This window comes from Canis lupus, chromosome 1 (assembly GCF_011100685.1).
Source record: "Canis lupus familiaris isolate Mischka breed German Shepherd chromosome 1, alternate assembly UU_Cfam_GSD_1.0, whole genome shotgun sequence".
In the NCBI taxonomy this organism is placed as follows: Eukaryota; Metazoa; Chordata; class Mammalia; order Carnivora; family Canidae; genus Canis; species Canis lupus.
The window spans coordinates 112,911,749-112,929,623 of NC_049222.1; the positions used below are offsets into that span (position 1 = coordinate 112,911,749).

The 17,875-nt window shown below is 53.2% G+C and overlaps 1 protein-coding gene across 1 annotated transcript in view; it reads left to right on the top strand.

The window, feature by feature from the left end:
- The window catches only part of POU2F2 (POU class 2 homeobox 2), a 95,782-nt gene that overhangs the window by 16,911 nt on the left and 60,996 nt on the right, over window positions 1-17,875 (top strand). Inside the window, exon 2 of the mRNA XM_038528762.1 lies at window positions 16,024-16,084. The gene's annotated coding sequence lies outside the window, so the exon portion shown is untranslated. The remainder of the gene's footprint in view (window positions 1-16,023; window positions 16,085-17,875) is intronic.

Sequence of the window (17,875 nt, forward strand, 5' to 3'; positions counted from 1 at the left end):
AGGAGCGAGTGCAGAGAAGAGAGGAGAGGTGGCATCCGCTCCCGGCTGGCTTCGGCGCTTTGGAGAGGCTCCCCGGGCTGGGCGGGATCCCCATTTTTGACTCTGCGTTTGGGGAAGGGGCGGCTGTGGAGAAAATGAGGCGAGAGGGGGTCAGGACTGGTGGTGGTGCCGCCTGCTTTTTTTTTTTTTTCCTCCTTTCCTGGGGGTGTGGGGGCCGGTTTAGTGTGATGATGGTGAGCATATTGGTTGCTGGTGCTGTATGAAGCTCCGAAGCAAGCGGGGTGCATGGGGGGGAGAGGTAAGAGGGCACGGGGGACCAGAACGGGCTGGGGGTGGAAACGAGGGGCAAGAGAAAGAAACGGGGTGCTCTGGACTGCCGGCAGGGTGGAAGATGGGAGAGGGAGCAGCTGGGATGGGGCGCCTGAGAGGCGGTGGCGTTTCTGGTAGGAGGAGAGGTGGGAGTGGAGCTCCAGGGCCCAGGAGTGATGTTGGGGAGCTAGGGTGCACCCCTCGGCTCTCTGGGCAAAGTCTGTAACTTGGGGAACCCCTTTGGTGGCCTCCTCCTGCGTCTGTGCTCCCTTCTCTTTTCTTCCTCTCCTGTCCTATCTCAGCCTGCTTTTTCTCCATCCCTTTGCCGGTTCTCTTTCTCCCTGTTTTCCAGTTTGTCTCTTCCTCCTCTCAATAAAAGCTTTCTCCTCTCCACTCAGTTTTTCTCCCCATCTTCTTTCTTTCCACCCCTTCCTTTCTTTTTTTCTCTTTTTTCCCTCCCCCCTTTCTCCTTCTCTTTCATTCTTCCTCCCTGCCACTCATTCTCCCTATTTCCCTGTCCTTTCTATCCCCTCCCTCAGTTTCATTTATTCATCACTTTGGTAGCATGGGCCTGGAGCAGGGTGCCAGGGAGAGGCTCTGCACGAAGACAAGAATCCCTGAGTTCCCACCACAACCTAACCCTTATTCTATACCCCCCCAAGTATTTCTACCGTCTTTTTTCCCTGCTGGGGGCCTGGGTCTGCCCTAGGGTTCTAGCGCCACCCCCTATTTCCTCCGGCTTCCTAGAGAAGTCCCGCTGGATGCTTACTGGGGCCATTGGAGGGGGAGGGGAATACCTTAAGTGAGGGCTCATGGCTGTGGACTCAGCCCCACTGAGAGAGAAGGGTGTGGACAGAGAAGGAAATGACACGGATGGCTAGTGGGAAGTGAAAAGGGAGAAAATTGAGGGGGGGGGGGGCATCTGAGAGGGTCTTTAGAGCCTCTGAGTCCCAGGTAAAAGGTCCTAAGAGAAAGCCTGTGGCCTGCCGACCACTCCCCGATTTCTCTCTAGCTTCTGGGGCCTGCTGAGTTGGGGAGCAGGACCTGGGTTTAGAGAAAGACCCCAGGAGCTGCTTAACTCAGTAGGTTTTAGTCTCTTGCCATCTTGTCTGGTGAATATGCCCCCCTCCCCTAGGGCATAAGAATATAGCGTCATTGCGCAGTGGGGGGCTGGTGTGTACGGAGTCAGACCATGGCGGCAGTGTGCCTGTGTGCAAGGCCCGTGTACGTTGCAAGAGGTGTTCAGGGTAGACTGACTGTGTGCAGGGCTTGGGAGCCTCGGCAGAATGAGGAGCCAAAGGTGTAGAATCACAACCTGTGCGTTCAGCAGGGGGCTGGGTACTGGGGGTCCCCATTGTGGGCCATACGTGTGCAGGAGGGAGTCGGCGCCGGCATTTATATTGGTTCTTCCCTTGTCTGGACATTCATGGGCCCCTCACTGAGTGTGCACTTGGGAGGCACTCGCTGGCTCAGTGCATGGCAGCCATCCATGCGTGTGCAGGTCTGTGTGCCAAGTCTGGCATCGGCAGTGGGTGCGTCAATGCGTACGTGCAGCGTGGTTGGAGTAGAGGTTCTGCGTGTGTGTACTAGGTCTGAACGTGGTGTGTGCACTCGAGGTTCTATGTTAAATAAAGTCACATGTGAAAGTACCATTGCTACACAGAGCTATTATTATTATTGTTGTTGTTGTTTTTGTTAGGTGTCTCTGTGTGTCTTAGGTTAGGGGGAGGGTGGGCTTATGAAGCAGGATCTGGGTGCCGTGATGAAAGATGCGTACAGAGGTCACAGGCATATGGGTGGGCTTGACAGCATGCTTGCACAGCAGTCGTGAAGCTCAGTTCAAGAAAACAAAACAAGAGAAGATGCCCCGAAGTCAGCCCACAGAAACCTTCCCTGGCTCTTCGTAACAAAGCGTCCCGTGTCAGGGGTGGAAGGCAGGCCAGGAGAGAAGGAGATCAGGGCTGCAGTCTGCATCTCTACTTGCTGGTAACGCAGTTCTGTGTCTACTTCCTGATTTCTGGGTAATGCTGGACAGAGGCTCGTTTGTGCCCATTGAGAGGTCCACATCCCCGTCCCCATTTCCCTTAAGCTACTGGCCAACCCTCTGGTTGGTCGCAGTGCTGTTCTTGGGTGCCTTGGTTGCCCTCACTTCCCTCTGTCAGTCTTTGCAGGGAAAATGGAGGGTGTCTGCGACAGGGGCTGTCATAGGGAAAGAACTTGGCCACAGTGTGTGTGTGTGTGTGTGTGTGTGTGTGTGTGTGGTGTTTGTGCATGCCCACACCCATGGTGTGTGTGTCATAAAGGTTAGCCTATATATCCCAGACGGCGTCCTGGACAGATTTTTTTCCCAGCGGATCCATCAGTGGCCACTGAGGCCACCTCCATTTGGGCTCCTACGCGCTAGCTCCTTATATGCAGGGGCCACAGGCCAGAACCCCTTCTCCCACTAGTGTGACAGCCAAGCTAGGGCCTCAACCTCAGCACCCCACTAGGTAGAGCTTGTCAGAGCCCTGGCTCATAACCCTAATGTGGGGAGTATAATGTAGGCCCTGGGGGAGGACAGATGGCCACACCAGGGGCTGCTTGGACCTCATGGGGGCAAGGGAGCAGTTTCCACATCTGATATGTGCTGGTTAATCTCCAGGTTTTTTTCTCGGGATTGAAATGCTTGAGAAACCCCAGTATGGAGAATTGTTTGAGGAGAGAGTGAGTGTGGGGTCTCCTCAGACGGGGATCTGTTCTTTCTTCTAAATATAGATCACTCATCGTTTTCCCCTTAGGCCCACCACCTCCTGATCTAATAATGATGATGACGACGATGATGATGATGATGATGATGATGAGATGACACTTACATCCACCTAACTCTTTTGGAGCCCTGGCGATGCCCCTTTCACAGATGAGGGTTTGAGGTCCATACCATCCTCCCAGGCTGTAAGCTACCAAGCAGTGCTAGAGCCAAGGGCTTTGGATTCCTGGTACCAAGCTTGGTCTGTCCTTAGAGGTCTCCCTATAGCTGTCTCAGCACCATGTCCTTTCTCTGGCTCAGCCCCATGCCTGCTTGCTCCCTGGCCCCCTGAGACCTCCATCTACAGACTGTCTCCCAGGACCTTTTAAGGTGGATAGATGCCTTCATGGCTCAGTGAGGGCTTTGAGGACCTGGGTCTCTCTTTGTATCCTGATGGGAAAGTTGACAAGTAAGTGAGGTCAAGAGCCCATTCTGTTGGTGACAGTTTGGGGCTGAGCTTGTTCAAAGATAGGGGTACAGATGAGCTTTCATGCCCCTCCAACGTGTGCAGAGAGCCCCTGTGAGCCCCAGGCTGTGTAGCTACCTGCCCCCCATGCACACAGTGGCCTTGCAAGGCAGGTACACCTTCCCTCACTCATACACAGCTCCACCTTCATTAGATGCTCGGGGAAGGCAGCTTTTCCAGCTCTGACACAGCCAGCAAGAGACTGGAGGTGGTGGCCCCACGTATTAGGTCCCCACATTTGATAGGTATTTATTGAGTAGTGTGAGTCTCTGAGCAGATGAAGTACAGTCCCCTGAGATATTCAGGTGATGGTAGCATGATCACTTCTTACCTGCAAACAATTATCGGACACCAACCATAGACTCTGGAGTGGACCCCATCCCAGCCTTAGACAAGATTCTAGTGCTTGGGCTGTGAGCTCCAGGGTAGTTTCCAGGTTGTCGGGAATCTGGACAAGGAGGGAGGCATGGGTTTAAACAGGGAGGTGGGTCTTTGACGCTGCTCTGGGCACTGAGAATGTGGGGAGGTGGGAGGGCAGAATGATGGCTGGGGAAAACTGGGAGGGAGCAGCCCAGGTTGGGGGTGTGGCCCGAAGGCTGGAGGTTGGCACGGTGATGCAGGACCCCTCCGTGGAGGCTCTGAGGAGTTTGGACTCCATCTGGCTGGCTGCGAGGAGCTAGCTCTTGTGCAATCGTGTGTACACGTGTGTGTCTCAGAACGATGTGCCTTGGACAACACGGACTAGCATGTGAGCATGAGTGCAGGTGCCTGAACACACATGCAGAGCCCTTGGCCTTCACGTCCATTCGGACACAATCTCCCTCGCAGAAACCAACTTTAGCCCCTTTCCCCCAGGATATACTGTCCAGGGCTGTGGCCACACATTTGAGCGATAGAGCAGGCTGGGGACCCTCCCCCACTGGGGTGCGGACTCATGTGGCATTCACAGACTTAATCCGCCGCAGTGAGGCCAGGGAGGCAGCATCTGTCACTTTCACAAACACAGGCAACAGAGTCTGGGAGAGACGTACTCCACTTGCTCACAAGCGCCTGAGAAGCAGACCCCTGTACTGTGCTGCTCCCCCATGCCCAAGACAGCTCCTCTCAGCTCCCCGGAACTGAGGCTAGCCCTAGCCACTGAGTCACTCCCTGCATCAAAGCCACACACGTGCACACGCATGTACACACATGTGAAGCACAGCCCCTGATGTCCTAACTCCCCATATGCACAACCACACTCAGACACTTTGACTCTAAGCACAGCTGCTAATATCCTAACCCCTTACTCACACATACACACACACTCACGCATGCACACACACACACACTCCTTTTGACTTAAAGCACAGCTGTAGCCATCCCATCACCCATACACACATGCCTGCAAGCGGACTCACACACACACACTCAAACACACAGCCTCCTGATCCACCAGAACCACCGTGGCTAGCGGTCATTGAAGAATGACAGCATGAACAGTGTGCCGAGGTGGGGGGGATCGTGCTGAGGCATGGGCTGTGGGTCACACAACAGGGACATCAGACTCCCTTGAGGAGAGGGTCAGGGAGACCACCCTGGAAGGGCTCCATTGGTCTGGACGGTTCTGGCAGGTAAGGGAGATTCAACAAATTCAGGCCAGAGGCGGGAGCCGACTAATGGCCGAGGCCGCTGATGGCCGAGATGGCCGGTCAGCAAGGAAGGGAAGCTCGACAATTGATGTGATCGGGGCTGGACGAATGATGGCGCATTTGGCTGGAGCTGGCTAGGGGGCCATAGACCAGAGACCAGGCGGCCATTCTCGCCTCAGTGGGGACAGGGCCAGAGCGGGCTGTGCCGCAGCTGGGTGGGTTTCCCAGCCTGGCTTTGCCATGCATCCTGCCTGGTGTGTGGGTTTTGAGGTCTTTGTATGTGTGTGTGTGTGTGTGTGTGTGTGTGTGTGTGTGCGCGCATGCGCATGTGGATGTGTGTGTGTGCGCACAGACATTTATCTGCGACTGTCAGTGTGCACCTATCTCCGTAGAACTTTGTGTCTTCAGGACTCTTGGTATGCACCTATGTGCACACCTTTGTGTGTGCTTTTGGTTGTGTGTATACATGCATACCCACAAAGTGTCCGGGCACCTTTTTCATTGGACCCTGTGCACCTTTGTGTTCAAGTGTGCGTGTGTTTGTTGAGTGCGTAGGGACCTTTCTTATTGTAAGATGCTCTGTACTCTTGTGTGCTTGTATTTTTTTGACATGGGGGTGAAGGTTAGGTGAGAAAGAAAGGATGTGGGTCTGGCTCTGGGCTCCTAGCTATCTGTGCATCTGGTGGCTCACGAGGCTGTCTTTGTGCATCCGTTTGAGCCTCTGTCTGGGTATGGGCGGGCGTGGGCTTGTGTGCTTGCCTGCTCCAGAGTTTGAATATCTGTGTGTCCACAACAGCATCTCCCACTGAGCATGGCTCTGGGTGGGGTAGGCCAGACCAGGATGAGGGAGGCATCTCCCTGAATCTCATCATCCCTTTGGAGGTGATCACGCACAACCCTGCACTGGGCCTGGCTGGGACCTAGCAGCACGGCACAGTGCAGACCACCCCTCCTCCTCCTTCTCCCCCCATGACCTTTGAGCACAACAGCCCCAAATACATATTTATCAGAGGGACTGTGGGGACCAGCCCCTCCCCCACCACTCCCCTCAGGGCCCAGCCTGCCTGGCTGCGGAGAAATTAACCTTGTGACACAGGAGCTCGCCGACACCCCTGGCCCCCTCCCCATCCTCACGGCACACATGAGCATGGATGGGTGTGAGGGAGAGAGATAGGGAATAGGTACTCATCCAGACTGGGTAGGCAACAGCAGCCAGGGGAAGAGACACACACAAGTATACAAATGTTCCTGTCACCCCTGACACACACACATAACACACACACACACACACACACACACACACACACGCTCTCTCTCTGTCTCCAAACTACGGAGGCCACATAAGTCTTGAACGGATGCACACGCAAATTTTGAAGTAGATATACATGCAGACATATGCAGTGGTCCTGAGATAGACACGTACACAGATTCTCAGACACATGCTGGACACATGCACACATACCTGTGCATCCTGAGACACGTACCCTTGGCCAGAGATTCTCTTAGAAAATGTATAGTTACTAAATCCTACAGATTCACACAGACATTTGTGCATACATCTCCAGAGATGCTGAAATGGACTTGCCAGATTGGAAAAGGGGAGGCACATACACACAGGTATGAAAGCCCAGACATCCACGTATGCACGTATGTACCGAGACATCACAGGGCATGACATACCAAAGTACCAGGGTGCCTTCCCATAGAGATTTTTTTTCCAACAGAAAAGGTACAAATACGGATACTAAAACATGGTGGTATCCCAGCCCTCATGCCCATGAGTGCACATAGGCCACATTCAGAGATCCCATGGGGAAGCCACTCGTAGTGCGTGGAAGGGTCATGTTCTGAGTTATAGGAATAAACATCCCCCACTTTAGACTCATCCCCTTAGAGCGAAATGAAAATGGGTAGATGCTTCAGTCTGCAAATATTCATGGAACGAATCCACTTATCACACAGGAACTGAGCCCTGTGTGAACCAGGCCCTGTCTTAGAAGCTGGGAAACAATGATTTACAAGACAGACCTGAGCCTTGCTCTCCAAAAGCTCTGAGCCAACAGGATGGGCACTGATCGGACCTCAGTGTATAGTTAGTTATAAATGGTGATAACATCTGGGAAGGAAAGAAACCAGAGGCTGTGGGAGGGGTCATGGGAGAGCCTGGTTTAGATTGGTGGGTCAGATGGAACACCTCTGAGGAAGTGACATTTAAGCTGAGCGTTAGACACAACACACAGATTGTCAATGTGCACATGCATCCCTCCCGAAACTCACCAAGACCACACAGGCATAAACAATGCAGGACACTGATCCCACCCCCACCCCAACTCAGCTGTGCCTCATTGTCCCCTCTAGAAAACTTCTGTGGTGGGAAATGGAGTCTCCCCTACTGGCTAGGGCCCTGATGTCTGGGCTCTGAGAGAGGCACATAAAACATGCAGGGGGAGCCAATGCTGAGCAGGGGCCAATGCTGAACAGGTGGCCAAGCTACGCAGGAGAGTCAGGAGGCTTCAGGGAGGAGGTGACCTGGGGGAAGGGTGGGTAGGGTGTAAGGGAAAAGGGGAAGCAGAGGGCTTTCCAAATGGAGGCACTCCCTGTGCACAGGTGCAGAACTGTGGGCCAGTGTGGGAAGTCTCTGGATTAGCAGGGCTGTGCAGGGAGCGGTGGGAGACGAGGCTTGAACATCACTGGGAAGATCTCTAAGGCTTGGGATTTATTCCAAGTTCTCGACAGGATGTGAGCCGGGAGCTAAGTCGAGGATCCCTTGGAGGGTCTCCTGGTGTGGAGGACAGACAGGTGAAGGATGGCAAGACATGGAGGGAGGGATCTCCTGCCCTGGTTAACCACTCTGGGATCCCTGGACGAGGCCTGGCCAGGGAAGTGACACAGACTACCTTTCCCTGCTCCCAGCCCCCATCTCTTGGCCTCTGGGCAGAGTTGAACTTCTCCCACAAGGAAATTTGCTGAGGGCTGGAGGTCAAGGGTTGCAGACCTCCTTAGTAACTGCCCATAGGCTACTTTTTTTTTTTTTTAAGATTTTATTTATTTATTTGAAATAGGGAGAGAGAACACACAACTGGGGGTGAGGGTGCAGAGGGAGAGAGAGAAGCAGACTTTCCGCTGAGCAAGGATCCCCACGATGCAGGGGGGGCTCAATCCCAGGACCCTGGGATCATGACCTGAGCTAAAGGCAGACGCTTAACTAACAGAGCCACCCAGGTGCCGTAGGCTACTGTTTTCTGAGGCCTCTTGTAGCCAGGCCTGAGCTGCATGCCAGGGTACATGGATAAGCCAGACACTGCCCTGCTCCAGGGAAGTCCCCAGTCCCCTGACAAAGCCCTGTCAGGGATTCCTTGCATTTATTGAAGGTTTCTTGAGCTTATTCTTGGAAAGTGAATGGGTCAGAAGCTCCCAAAGAGTATATGGGAAAAGGGTGAGAATGGAGTCTTTTTTTTTTTTTTAAGATTTTTAATTTATTTATTCATGAGAGAGACACACACACACACAGAGGCAGAGACATAGGCAGAGGGAGAAGCAGGTTCCATGCAGGAAGCCCAATGTGGGACTTGATCCCGGGACCTGAGCCAAAGGCAGATACTCAACCGCTGAGCCACCCAGGTGTCCCTGGAGCCTGAGTTTTAAAGGTGAGACTAACCCTCACCTGCCACAGTAAGAAGGCCTGTCATCCCCCAACCCACCCCGGGGGGCCCCTTCCCACTTAGAACATCTTCCTTAGCCTAGAAGTTCCATATGAGCTGACGCCTGCCTGCCTATTCAATTTCTACTCCTTTCTTCCTGCTCCCGGAAGCTCAGGCTGTTCTGGCCTTCTTGGTGTTCCTTAAACACGCCAGCATGGGTCCTGCCTCAGGGCCTTTGCACCTGCTGTTTCCTTTGCCTGGAAAGCTCTTACCCCACACTTTATTTGGGCTGCTACTCAAAACCTACCTTCCCCCACAGGCCTTTTTTGACCTCTCACTCTAAAGAAACATTCTCTTGTCATCCATGCCTTCATCTGCTTTATTTTCCTTCTTAGCTCTTAGATATGTATTCTTGTCTATTGTATCTCCCCCTCCACTGGAAGGTCAATGCTGTGAGGGCAGGGACTCTGTCTTGTTTGAAGGTGAATCCCCAATGCCTGTAATGGTGCCCAGCACACGGTAAGTGCTCAGTCTGATGAAAGGAACAGGTCCCCTGTCATCCCAGTCTGCCAGGTATAATGAATGGCAGGGGTGGACATCTGCTGGACCAGAGAAAGGTATAAGGAGCTCACCTTCCCTGGGGGTTGTACCTGGGTATCGGCAAGTCAGGTCCCTGCCTGAACCCCAAAGCAGCCAGACTCCAGACCCGGCACCCTGGACCCGTATGCTGTAGTCTGTATCTCTCACCATGTTCCGCACGCCTCAGCCAATTCATCCCTGTCCCCCATCATCTCACCTGCTCACCAACCGCCCCCCACCCCCACTGCTTCCCTTCTTTTTCCTCTCCCCCAGCATACACCCTGGCAGCCCCACCCCCAAGCCACGGGAGAGGGGACCCCAGAGTGTGAGGTCCACACACCCTGCTTCCAGGCCCATCCCGGCTTGAGGGCAAATCACATCACTCTTTTTAAGGCTCAACTTTCCTCCTCGGCAAAATAAGGTTTTTGTGGGGACGAAGAGTGAGCGCGCGCGTGTGATGATGTTACTAATAATAGCTGCTATTTATCGAGTACCTGCCAGGTGTTAGGCATTGTGCTAGGTACTTTGAACTTTTTTTCATTAGAAAAAACGGAGGAAAAAAACCCTGAGCGTGGAGTGTCCCCAGAGTGTCAGGCCCCGTGCACGGTGCTGTGAATCACAAAGGTGAACATAACCCTTCTTCACAGAGCTTACTATTCCAGTGTGCATGCACACACACACGCCAGGAGTGCCACACTGGTCAGGCAGTGGGGGCTTGGGCTCCTGTACTCGGCCCCTGGCAGCAGAAGCTCCCCCCTCCCCCCACCCCGAGGGAGAGTTCGGAGGCCACTGAGGCAGCAACTCTCAGATGAGAGACCAGCCCCAGCCGTCCCTAATTCCTCTTTACTAACCTAGTGGGATCTTCCATTGTTCGGCTCTGGATTGCAGGGCCCAGCACAGGGTCTGGCCTAGAACTGGCCTCAGGAAATGCTTATTACGTGAATGAGTGAACGAACAAAGGAACATATTTAGGCAGGTGTCTTCATTGAATTTGCTAACCCCAAGAGAGAGTACCAGGATGCACACTCTCTCCCTTCCCCTCCCCCCGCATCCCCGCCCACCCGCTTCACACCCAACTCTCATGTCAGTCGTGGCTGGGTGATCCCGATATCATTTCCATCACTCTCTTGCCCTTTTCTGTATAGGTTCTTGGCTGAGTTTGTTATGAGCATGGTCTTGTTGACTTCTCACACCAACATCGTAAGACAGGTGTTATTATTCTCGTTTTTGTATGTTGGAGCAAACCGAGGCTCAGAGAGGTGAAGTGACTTGCCCAGGGTCACACAGCGAAGTGGTGGCAGAGCTGTCTTTTGGCCACCACACTTTTCTGCCCCACAGAAGTCCATGCTCTCTTGAGAGCCCTCTGGTCTGCATGAATACTTGCTCTTACAATTGTTCTTCTCCCAGCAGTGGGAGGGCATGACCCAGAAGTCAGAAGCCCCGCTTTGGTCCCAGCTCTGTCACAACCAGCTCTGTGACTTTGGGAAAATTCTTTCCGTCCCCCTCCCCCTCTGGGGTACAGCTTCCCCTCCAGTTGTCACTCCTGTCTATGAGCCCTCAGCCAATTTCCCAAAGAGGTGTAGACTTTGACTTGGGCCTACCCTGTCTTCTCTGATAGAAGAGAAAGTAGAGGAGCAAGCACTTCTCTGCTCAGTAGGCTTTAGATTTATTCATCTTCTGGGGAGGGGGGGTGGAGGTGGACTCTGCCGGGCTTAGACACAGTGGGGACCTAAAGCTTGGCCAGGAAAGGGAAGAGGGCCAGAGGAACATGGCTCACTGTAAGCCCACCGGGCGCCACCTCACAGTCTTGCCAGTGGAGGGCTTGTTAGCCCCACTGTTTGCAATTACCAACATTAACTGATGTGACACATGCTCATTGTAGAAAAAAGAGAAAATGTAGATATTCAGAGAGTTGAAGGAAGAACCCACCATGATCACTGAGTCAAATGAGAAAAAAATGAATTTCTCGATGCCTGTCTTTCTGGATAGCTTTTTCTCAAACAGGAGTATCCCTAGGAGTTTACCCAAAGAACTTTTTATAACTCAGATGCATGGGACCGAACTCAGAATTCTGACTTCTGCTCTAAACCTTTTTCTCTGGGGAGCAGGGGGTGGGGTGGGGGGAGTATATATGTATGTGTTTCATACAAATGAGATCATAAGCTATATACCAGTTTATAACCTGCCTTTTTCTTCCTAACAATGGGTTATGAGCATCACTCCCTTGTCAATGAATTTATTTTGAGCATATTTTCTACAGCCCTGCCATCCTCCACTCTGTGGCAGCTGTACTAGCATTTATTATTCCTGTACCCAGTCACAGGATATCTAGGTTGTTTCCTGGCATTCCCTGTGATAATTACCCCCACTTAACAGGTGAGGACATTGAGGCTTGGAGAAGTCCCTCATATGTATGAAAAGCTGAGACACCATCCAAGGGGATCTGGCGGTGGCCTGGGTGCTGGGAATGGTTTCTAGCCTCAGGGCAGGGGTGAGGGGCCCGCAGACAAAAGATGTGTGAGCCGTCAGAGGGGAGGGAGGGGTGCTTGAGGAGGAGACCACCGTCTTCCAGGGCTCCCAGACCCAGGCACGCTGTGGACCTGAGCACTATCCCATCAGCCACCCCCCCCCAGCCCCCTCGTTGCCTCCCGCCCTGAGCCCACTCGCTGCCTGCTCCATCCTTGCCAGCTTATCAATAGGTTAAGTGGTCAGGTCAGCGATATTGACCATTTGATTAGGACCTTGTCAGATCAATCCCTGGCTCATCTCATGGGCCTCCTCCCCTGCTCACACCCCCCCGCCCTGTTCTTCCGCGCCAGGGAGCAGGTGGCGGTAGAAGCCTCTGCCCTCCCGTATGCAGCACCCCAGGACCGGGAGCCCTTTTGCAAGTTCAGGGAAGGTGAGAGCCAGCCTTGGCCTCACCATCTCTCATCGTAGTCCTACCAAGTCCGGAGCCCAGAATGCCATTTCCAGTTCTGTCCCTGCCTCCCTTCCCTCGCCCCCTGGGGGTCCCTCCAGGTCCTCAGTCTTAGTGCTACGTTCCCACACCCTCTGTTTACATCACTTTCTCTTGCTTGCTGTCACTAGATCTTGTTTGCTTTGTTTCCCACACGCCTCTCAGAGTCCAGTCAGATGGAGCGGCTCCTTCTTGGCTGTGTGACCTTGGGCAAGGGAATTCACCTCTCTGAACCTCCATCTCTCCATGTCTATCTTAGGATGATCCTCACCAAACGGGTCACGAGGATTCTGTGAGATCACGTCCACAGAGCAACTCAGCATGTCCGGCAGCCTGGCCTGTAGCTAGCACTCAAGAAACACCAGCTGCTCTCACTGAGAGCTACTCTGCTGAACTTATCCAGCTGCTTGTTTGCAGGGGGGCCAGTTGCTCTGCCCGTCTGTCCCTTGGTGGGAGTGTAGGTAGGCTGTCTGTGTGTGGGGCCAAGGGGCACTGTCATCCTCAGGCCTGTCCCAAGCTCCAGCTGGGGGCCATACCCTGTACTGGCTGATGCTAGGGAGCCCCAGAAGAGCCAGGCCCCAGCCTACTGTCCTCGAGCTCACACTCTGGCAGCCGGGTAGCTGACCGATACCAAGACACACAAACTTTGATACTAGCTTTGGTGAGAGGTGAGGGCTTTCTCTCCTCTGGGCAAATAGCAGAACCCTCCCCTTCTCTGTGGCCTGCTGCAAGGAATATAGCCTTTGGAGTCAGAGAATTCGGGATTCAAGGCCTGGCCGCTCCACTTCCTGTGCCCGGTCACTATGGCCAGCTGCTTCCCCTCCCTGTCCCTCAGAGGCCCCATCTGTGAAACGGGCAGAAGGCACCTCCTAAATAGCTCCTGCCATCTTCTACTCCAGGCACCGCTGGGAAGGCAGCTCCCAGCTCCCACAGGGCTGTCTCCTGCACAGGGAAGATGTTATCTACTGGGGAGAGGGGTCTGTCAGAGGACATATGGGGGCACGGGGGCTGGGAGATGAGATGAGGAGGCCGGGCCGGGGGTAGTGCTGCCCATGGGCATTGGGCATTGCAGCTGAGGGTGGCAGCGTGTAGAAGGGAGAGCCGGCGTGGGAGCTGCTGCCAGAGGGAACTGCCAACGTGGGGCGCTGCCCCGGGGAAGACCCCAGCCCTCGGGCACCGTCTGACTCGGGGCCCTCAGAGGCTCAGGGATTCCCCCGCCCGCCCGCCATCACTTACACCAATATTGACGGTTAATGCCGTGTCGCCACCGTGTTCAACACTCAGCGCGGCTAATTGTTTTGACTGGGAATCGGCAAGGCGATTAAACGCCATCGATTTTGCCCTGCGCGCTGCATCGATTTTTAAATTTCCTATTGATCCCGGCCCTAAATCTCCTTAACCAAGACCTCACCGTGGAGATGACAGCCGCTGATTAGCTCCAGGCAGGGGTGGGGGGGTGGGGGGGTGGGGGGAGCAGCTCGTGAGTGGGGAGAGACCCCAGCTCCTCCCTCTCCCCAGGGAACAGGGGTCCTGTTACCCTGAAGATGGAGGCCCCGGTAGAGAGAGGAGGAGTGGGGGGGGGGTGGAATTGGATGGGCCCCTTGCTCTTTTTACCCACTTTTTTTTTTTTTTTTCTCATTTGGGCTTTTCTCTGGTCTCTGCCTGTGGCTCCTTCCACTCCTCTACTCTGTGTCTCCGCATTTCTTCTCGTCTCTTTCCTATCCATTTCTCCATCCGTCTGTCCATCTGTCCATCATCTTGTCCCCACTCTGTACGTCCGTCTTTTTCTCTATCTCTTTTCTCATTCTCAACTCCTGTCCAGTCTCCACTAATTCTTTGCGTCCTTTGCTGGTCCTGGGCCTCAGTCTCCCGATCTGTGCCTGCATACTTGCCACGAGATAGGAAAGTAGTGCACGGTCATCCTGTCCATCGCCCTGTTGTCTCCCTTCTGGGGACTGTACCCACAGGTCCCAAACTGTGAGACAGCTGTGAGCCCCCTGTCTTTGTTAACCCCCTTCATAGGGCTCTCCCTCTTCAGATGTTGCCCCTTTCTGTGAACTCATCAGTACTCACCTGGTGGGAAGGTATCTGATATCCTGTCTCCTCCGAGAAATCTCTCCCTATCCGACGTTTCCTGCTCCTTCTCTGAAAGCCCACAGCAAACAGGGGCGAAGGTAGCCTCTGTGTGGGTTCTTTTTCCAGGAGGACCATATACCCAGAAGGCAGGAAATGAGGTTTCAGGAGGCGGCACGCGGCCCTAACTCTAACCAGCTCCTAACTCTAACTAGGACCCCAGGGATGTCACATCTCCTCTCAGCCTCGTCGGCCGCATCTGTAAAGTGGGGCTGATACCAGCTGCCATTCTGTTTCCCTGTAGGGCCACAGAGAGGCTTCAGCTAATACTCTTTGGGGACAGGTCTCCCCATGTCCTCTCAGTCCTCTCCCTCTTCTGCATAGTACGCAGAAGGACCTTTCTAAAGACAAAGTAGAGATCCCTGGGTGGCGCAGCGGTTTGGCGCCTGCCTTTGGCCCAGGGCGCGATCCTAGAGACCTGGGATCAAATCCCACGGCGGGCTCCCTGCATGGAGCCTGCTTCTCCCTCTGCCTGTGTCTCTGCCTCTCTGTCTCTCTCTGTGTGACTATCATGAATAAATAAATAAAATCTTAAAAAAAAAAAAAAAGACTAAGTGGAGTGTGTCCCTTCCCCTAGCAGCTTGGCCCAGGCAGGCACTGTGGGGTGCAGCCCCTGCTCTCTCTGCAGCCTTGTCTTTCCTACTTCCCCATTGCCTCCTGGGCAGATAGAGGCCTGACATGCTCTTTCCTCCCATCTGGCCCTCTGCCTGATTAAAGTTCATTTAATTTGTCTGCTGGGCTTGGTTCAGGGGTGACACCCTTGTTAGGTCTTCCCTGACCTCTGCTGGGGTCCCCGCAGCACCCTCTGCTTACCCCAGCATGTTGGCATTGGGTCTTTATCCAGCCACCCACCCCCTGACTTGGCTGCGAACCCTCTGGCAGACAGGGCCGGGGCATTGTCTAATCCACCCCTGTACCCCCGCTTGGTCCAGGGCCCAGCTTAGACATGCTTCATATCTGCTGATTGACCCAGCAAATAAGTAAATGAACAAATATACAGGTCAGAAGTATCATTGGGACTCCATTTTCATCTCCTCGCAACACATAGGCACCTGATAATGAGTAACTCAGATGTCTTTCTCATCAGATCCTCCTGGCTGTCCTTTGAGATACATAGTTTGTGAATCAATTAATCCCTCCATCCGTCCACCTGTTCACTCATCACCTGTCATTGACTTCTTGAGCACTCTGCATTTTGCAGGGCCCTCTGCCAAAGGCTAAAGCTATAGAACTGTGTCTATATAGTCCCTGCCCTTTAAGGTGCTTCCAGTCTGATGGGAAAAACAGATGTTCAACAAGACAGGCAGTAGGATGCCCATTTATGAGATGGGGACACTGAGACTCAGAGCCCAGAAATGACCACTGGGGGCAACAAGTGGTTGGCAGGTCCTGAGCCCACATTTGCCAGTCCTGACTGTGTGACAGGAGCAGAGTTCCTCCACTCGAGGAGTGCCTCATCCTGCCCGAGTCAGAGACGCTTCACAGATTCCCTCCCAGCTGACTCTCCTCTCCTCTCTTTCCAGGTTCTCGACTGGACCGGGTTGGTGGCCTGAATGTATTAGCTTCGCTGCGTTTGCCCAAGAGGTAAGGGCCACGGCCTCAGAGCTTTGCTTACTGCTATGCTCCGGGTGGGTCCTGTTCCCTTTCAGAAGCCCCTGCCTTCCCATCCTCTTCCCTGGAGAGCTGCCCTTCCTTGTTCTGCTCTGTCCTCCACAAGGTTAGTCTGCTTTGCGTTTTTGTCCTTTGTGTCCCGTGGCTTTCTGGCCACACTGATTTGGTTCTGGGTGTGGGTGACATGAGGGTTTCTGTTGATGAGTGTCATACTCAGTAGGAGAGAGATGGATAACTTGGTGGCTCAGATCACAGCTTGGGGGCAGGCACACCTGTGTCTGAGCCCCTTGTCTTTCCCTTCCTAGCTGTGAGTGACTTGGGATAGTCAGAGCCTCCGCTTCCTCATCTATAAAGAGAATAATAATAACAGAATCTGCCTTACGTGCTGACCTGAGGCCAGAAGGCTAGTGAGGCAGTTCAGATTCCAGCTCCAGAGCCGGATGGCACCAGCTGTGTGATCCTCAGTTTCCCCATCTATCAAAGGAGGGTGATAATGGCATCCACCACACAGGATGTAAGGATGAAATAAGTTTCTTCTTGGAAGCATGTGCCTCAGGAGGCAGGAGCTCGAAATACAGCTGAAAGATACCCCTGAACAAGTGAGGATTGGTGAGACCCCTCCTTGGAGCCCACTGAGACTCCTAAGCAGAAGTAGGAGTTCTTCAGCTGCTTGGCTCAGAAGGAAACAGGGGCTCCAGGTGTGTCCTCTGGTGTTTTCTCTGCTCAGCTCAATGAGGCCCTGAGGAGTGAGCATCTGGAGAGGGGTGCTCGGGGGTGGGACTCCCCCACTCTTTGCTGCCACCCCTATTCCCAGCTTAACCTACAGGCCTTAGAACTGTTCTGATTCAGGACAATTCTGGTTCCCTGGAGAAAGCACACATCTTGGACTCAGACTCCTACATTCCTTACCAGTTAGAATGGGATCCAGGGGTGGGCATTAGGTGTCCTGGGGAAGCCTCTGGCTGCCCTCATAGGTATCCTCCATGTGCATCCTTGCTGTAGCCAGGGTCCCAGACTCACTTTAGGAAGCAGGTGAAAGCCGTAGCTCAGGGTTTGCAACCTGGTAGGGACCATAGTGGACTACAAAATGCATTGGGGTGGGAGCCTGCTTTTCAGCTCCACTCACTGTCTCCCACAGAGAGGCAAAACTAACTTGCCAGATTTTACAATTTCCTGAAAGAAGCCAATCTCCCAATTTTTAAAGTTGGCTACTAACGAAATTTCAAAAATCTCCTTGTGATCCAAACTACACGGTTTGGGTAATCTTTGCCTCACAGATTTCTAGTTGTACTGCAATTAGTATAGACTTTCTCCTGGGAAAACACATCCCTATATCTCCTCAGTTGTGCTCCAACTTGGGATCTTTGCAGACCCTGAAACCCATCCATAAACCCCATTCTAACTAGTAAGGAATGTAGGAGTCTGAGTATAGGATGTGTGCTTTCTCCAAGGAGCCAGAATTGTAGCTTTCCCAGGAATACTCACGTCTCCTGATGCTCTTGATGTTGAAAGGAGGGTCAAGGAGGGGCTGAATCAGTAGAACATGTGACTTTTAATCTCAGGGTCATGAGTGCAAATCCCACATTGGTCATGGAACCTACTTAAAAAATAAAAATAAAAATAAGAGGGTCAAGGAGCTTCCAGATTGTAGAATTTGTTTGGGGGCTAGAGGCTGGCTTTGAGGAATGTCTGAAGTCGGGCTAAAATAAGAGGCTGTTAACAGAATTATGTTTCAAAGCTGATGGAGGTTGCTAATCAAGTCTC